The sequence below is a fragment of the Pagrus major genome, chromosome 6 (genome assembly GCF_040436345.1).
Source record: "Pagrus major chromosome 6, Pma_NU_1.0".
Classification (NCBI taxonomy): domain Eukaryota; kingdom Metazoa; phylum Chordata; class Actinopteri; order Spariformes; family Sparidae; genus Pagrus; species Pagrus major.
This window is the reverse complement of record NC_133220.1, coordinates 35,588,082-35,594,161: the sequence shown is the minus strand read 5'-3', so window position 1 is coordinate 35,594,161 and position 6,080 is coordinate 35,588,082.

Here is a 6,080-nt window from a genome sequence, read left to right as displayed (position 1 = left end):
CAGATGTGCTCTCATCCAGCGCTGAGAGACAGACCTGACTCACCCTGTGTGCAGCCCAGGCTGCAGCCCCGGGGCCTAACCAAACAAGCCCAACTTGACAGCCCTTTAAATGTCCTGTTCGCTCGTCCTCTGCAATGACACTTCTCCTCACACATCACACACTGATGGGCCTCTGCAGATGCAGGCGGCGCGGCCGGGCCCGGTCATTTCCCCGGACTTTCGTACCTTTATTTGCGATTTGCGCAGAGCAGCAAAAATCCCACGAAACCGCAGCATCATCCAGAAGATGCGCAGAGAGAGGCGGGGGCCCGTGTGCACCAGGTTCCCGGAAAATACTGCAGTGAGACGGGGCCATGCCGTCCCGAGCCTCCTGCACGGTACCAGAGCAGCAGCAGCCCGTACTGCTGTCATTTTCACAGCCTCGGTTATCGTCATCACCCCGGTCCAGCCCCGCCAGAACCGGGACACCACCCGATGCGTCAAGGCAATGGGAGCTCCAACTACAGAGCATCACTGTAGAAAGTAGAAAGTGTCCGCTTACCTGCTCTGCTCCGCCGCTGCTCTCCCCGCTGCTGCACCGGGCACCGTCAACTCCGCAGCGGCATCAGAGACACTATCCACCTCCTCCTCCGTGCGGTCGGTGTTACCGGAGCTCTGACTCCGTGTTTCCTGTCAATGCGGTGCAGCGCTCTCTCTCTCTCTCTCTCTCTCTCTCTCTCTGTGTGTGTCTGTGTCTGTGTCTCTCTCTCTCTCTCTCTCTCCCCCAGCTGTTCTCTCCTCGGTCACGGGTGTGACGCCGCGTCCACACGCTGCACACGTTGCCAGGGGTTGGCAGGCAGGTGCAGGTGCAGGTGCAGGTGGTGATGGAGGGCAAGAACGAAGATCCCTTTGGTCAAAGTGTCATTATGAAGGACATTAGTCATTTTAGTCACAAAGCCAACGTTATAGTTTGATCTTATTAGAGTTACATTCTGAAGGCACAGAACCTAAACTTCCAATCATGACCTGCAAGATTCCGTGTGAAATGTGTGGTTTTAATAGAAATGGGAAAATCTCACATAAAAACTCATGAGACAAACCCACGTCAGCGGAGATATGCCATTAAATCACACATACAGATAGAATAAGTTAACCCTCTGTCCACTTGAAAGGGTTCTGAAATGTTAGCATTAGCTGACTCCAGCTTGAATAGCATGGTCCATTAAAACTTTTCAGGAAACACCTTCTCTACGCTGATGTTTGGTGTTACATTCTTTCCAGCAGTCATATTTTTTGCTAAAATATGACTAGTGTTATGCTACCATTAGCTACATGCTTCTTGTGTGCCACTAACAGATAGCTTAAAGGGGCACTACTGTATGTAGGTTTTGTGAGGAAATTCAAACTCAAAATCTTAATATTTACAAAAATAATGTGGTTTTCCATAACTGAAAACAAGCTGAAAATAAGGTCCCCAGAACACTGTTTGAAGCTAGAAGGGTGGCAGGGTCCGCCAAATATAAACAAAGTGAAAAAGTTTTTGGTTATTTATTTTCTTAAGCAGAAAAATCAAGATATTTCTTGTCTGGTTAAAATGTCTTCAGCAAAACTACAGAGTGCACCTTTAATATTAGATATTAAAATCCTCCAGTAGGCTAGCAACCAATATGGGTTAGGTTAGCTGTTTAATTAAATTTGACATTTTACTAGCTAACATTAGCATACCTTTCGACAGAAAAAGCTGGGTCAGCTGCACATTAAACTGTACGGACAGGAGCTTCAGGTAGGCTAAAGTTTAAGCAACTCTGCTAGCAGTGGCTACCTTGTTATTTAGCAACGGCACATCAGTGGCTGCTTTCACATGGTGGATCAGTGTGGCATTGTAAATTTACATAAGAACAAACAATCATCTCAGATCATTTTTTATTCATTTATTTATTTATATTTATCGAAATGCTGTTTGTTTACATTCTTTCTGTGACAGGTAAACTTTTTATTGTTTTAAAAATTCTTAAAAATGTTCGCTCATCTTATTTTTATAAATATATCAATAGTGCATGTCAGTTATTAAGGGAAGCTTATCAAAACATATCAGTCATTTATGATTAATATTTATACAAACATAGCACAAAAAGTAAGGAAATTTGCATTGGTAGATTATTTCTTTGTTGTAACGATGCTACTTGGTAATAAATCTTATACTGTTGGAAAGCCTGTTTATTTCCTTTTAAATGGTGCCACATTTGTAAGGAACATGCATTTGTGGTATGAGCAGCAGAGCTGAGTATGTGGGTTGCAAATCTTCTCTGCCAAACATCTTATTCTGCTATTGACTCTTGTTTGGTGTTGTTTGGTGGATTGGATGATTGAAGTCTGAAGAAACAAGACATATTGGCAATTTAACAATTTATTAATTAAACAAACAGGAGCCTCAGTAGCGTGTGGAAGAACCATACCAGCCTGGTCACACACTGCTGTGGGATGGCATCCCATTCTTCAACCAGCATTTGTCGCAAGTCAGCCAATGTGGTTGTGTTGGTCACTCTGGCACGAACAGCACGCCCAGGCTGATCCCACAAGTGTTCAATGGGGTTGAGGTCAGGACGGCTGGCAGGCCATTCCATCCTCTCCACTCCCAAATTCTGGAGGTAGTCTCTGAGAAACCCTGCTCTATGTGTGACCAGGCTGGTGACCAGCATGAGGAGGAGGTGCCAGGCTGTTGTGGTTGTGTATGGTTCTTCCACACGCTACTGAGGCTCCTGTTTGTTAAATTAATAAATTGTTAAATTGCCAATATGTCTTGTTTCTTCAGACTTCAATCATCCAATCCACCAAACAACATAAATTGTTAAATTTTAAATTTAAATTTAATTTCCTTACTTTTTGTGCTATGTTTATAAAAATTATATATACATATATATGTGTATATATATATATATATATATATATATATATATATATATATATATATATATATATATATATATATATATATTTAGATATGGCACCTTCTGAAACCATTGTCTGTTAGAACAAAGCTAATTGGCCTCACAAGGACATAGTGCAGCATATATAGGCCTACAACAGACAGGCCTAATTTCAAAGTTTATGCATTCACTGATAGAAGTTATTTTCACATAGTCTATTAGGCTTATATGGTTTAATGGCTCCTGTATGACCAGTCACAAAAAACTTTGGATTTTTTTTTAATTGCTTTAAATAGGCGATGTATTATGGCTATGGAATGTTTAGTCATTCAAATTTGATAAAAGTGAGTCTACACAGTATTGTAATCAGCCATAGAAATTCCACAAACCACCAGCATAAAACACTAAAAAAAACTGACAATTTCAAAAATGCCATGCCTGCAGATCACAAAAATGATGAAACACTGATAAAACCTTCAATTTCAGCATGCTCTCCTCCTGTGCCACTTTGATGTCAGCTGCCAACTTGCGCCCCAATCTTGTAGTGACGCCTGCATCCCTGACCTTTGGATCGCTGGAGTCACAGAACATCATCACCGCCCTACACTTTATAACCTTGGTGGGATGCCGAGCTACTGCCAAAGGTGTTTTTTCACTTGCCTCTCGATTCCTTCCACTGATGTCATCTGTTATTCATAGATTGTAAGTAGCCATGTGAGTCCTGGTAGGAGACCATGCTGAACGAGCCAGGCCTTAAAATTTCCTGGTAGACCAGATCCCTTGATCTTCCTCAGCCACTCATCCGCCCCCTTCTCTGTCTGGGATACATTACTACTTTCAGAGAGTGAGGCATCATACCACTTCCCAAGGCACTTGGGCTTTCCTCAACAGAGATGGTATAGCCTCCTCCTGGACTTGGAGCTGGAACCTACTGGTCACCTTCCCATTTCTGATGACCATGGTTCTTGCCTTTCTGGGTTTGAATTTTATTCTTGCCCATGTTCCAAGAAATGACAAATGCAAATGGCTGAGTGTTATACACTAGGGCTCTGTGTAGATGTGTTGCTGACATGGTGTTGAAGTTGAGAATGTGGCATATATGGATAATTGTGACTTGGTCATTAGTTATTGTGTGTTTTATAGTGAATGTAGGAACCTAAATGCAGTGTATTTGATGTTTCAGTAATTTACATTTAATAATTTAAGTTCATTTGTAAAACATAAATTTACAGGGCTTAAGAAGCGGGTGGAAATTGTGTAGATAATTCAGTTTTAAAATGTGTAAAATATCACTTCTATTGCATTTGTAATGTTGTAGAGGTCTGTCATTATGACAATCATTTGCTAGTAACTGCAATATTTTATTCTGAAAGTTGGTGAGAATAGCTTTGTTTTCCAAGTGGTAACCCCCCAGCCAGTCAGGCAAGGGAAGAGTGGAGCCAGACAGTTGTTTTTTTTTTTACCTCTAACTGTGGAACAATTCTTGCTTTAGTCATTAATACATTTGGAACAGATCATTTTTCTGTACCCTATTTCTTTTGTTGAAGTAAACTGCTCAACATGTATTTTTTCTGATGTGGATGAAGACGAAGGAAATCGTGAGAGCGTAAAACTAAGGCTTCATTCAGTGGAAACCTAAACTTTAGTCAAAAAACTTGCTCCTCACAGGTGGAAAAAATCAGCCTGACTCAAATGAAGGATGGAAGAAGAAAACTGCACGGACAGCCAGATGGTTTGGAAAAATAAGACAACAAAACCGTGAGTCCTATCTGACATGCTTTGTGACGGATTACTAATTGAAGAAACGACAGGGCAGTGCTGATAAGTGTGTCTATCATATCTGAAGTGGACATTGTTGGGCTAAATGTCAAGTGGAATGCATTTTGTGGATGAACCTGATTCTGCAGTGCTTTGACAGTTTTGTTAATTAAGTGTGGAAGTTTTTGCTTATCATGGATGAAAAGAATAGGGAAAAAACGGACAGCCAAAATGACAGATAAGGCTGTAGGTGAACACAAGTTCAGGCACGCAGGTACAAGATATCCCAGCTAACCAGCATGATAAAGCATATTGAGCAATTCATGAAAGATGACGCAAATGTCAACATTTTACAAAAAAATTGCGAGTTGACTTTTGTTCTTTCCATGAAAAATTTTGCAACTTAAATTCTGGTTTGCAACAATTTATGACAGAAGATGAATTTTTGGATAATCAAAAGAATTGGTTTGATCCTAAAAATAAACCAATGGATGATTTCTTATGGAAATGTGAAGAAAGAATGAAAGAAGTCATGAAACATTCTGAGAAGGTTGAATAGTGTGATACACAAGTAATGCATGCAGACAGTAGGTCTATTATTATATTATCAAAATCTACCACCAAACGCTCAGACAGATCTGGACCACAGTTTGGAAGCACGTTGTCCACATCTTTAAAGGAGAAGTTGGCCATAGAAAAAGAAGAAGCAGATTGGTTTGCAGAAAAATGATGCAAGGAGGCAGAAGAAAAACCAAGAGAAACAGTTTGAGGAAGAGCAAAAAAGAATAGAAGCTGCAATAAAGGCTAGAAAGGAAATGCATGCAATGCAGACTGCTCTTGCTGAGTCTGAGGCAAAGATGAAAGTTTTACAAAAATATGAAAACATACAAGCGGACATTAGCATCTTTGAATATGATGAACAGGTTGGTGAAACAGAGGTGAAAACTAACCTTCAACTGCCACCACAGCGGGCTTCACCTTCACCTAATGTGAAACAATGTTTAGCCTGTCGATGAAGGTTCTCACTAATCCAGGTCATGGTAATTCTAAGTGCTATATCGTAGGCAAGTGGACTTTGTTTCAGTTTCTTGAGGACGTTTCACCTCTCATCCAAGAGGCTTCTTGAAAGAGGAGTAAAAAAAATCCATCTATGTCAAACCTCAAAGGATGTGGCCTACGACATCACCCACCTACAATGCAGTACTCCCCAGACAGCATAACAACCATTTACACCTGGGCTCACCTAGCCCTGGCAACCCACATGAAGGCCGGTTGGGTCAACGACCCACAAGTGGCCCTAACTAGTCTGAAACTCAAAGCTCACATGTGTCTTTAACGACTCTGTAAGGACACTCCCACACAGAGTTTAAAAGCCTGCAGCTCCCCTCCAGTTAGTTAGAACTGAAGAAGCCTCTT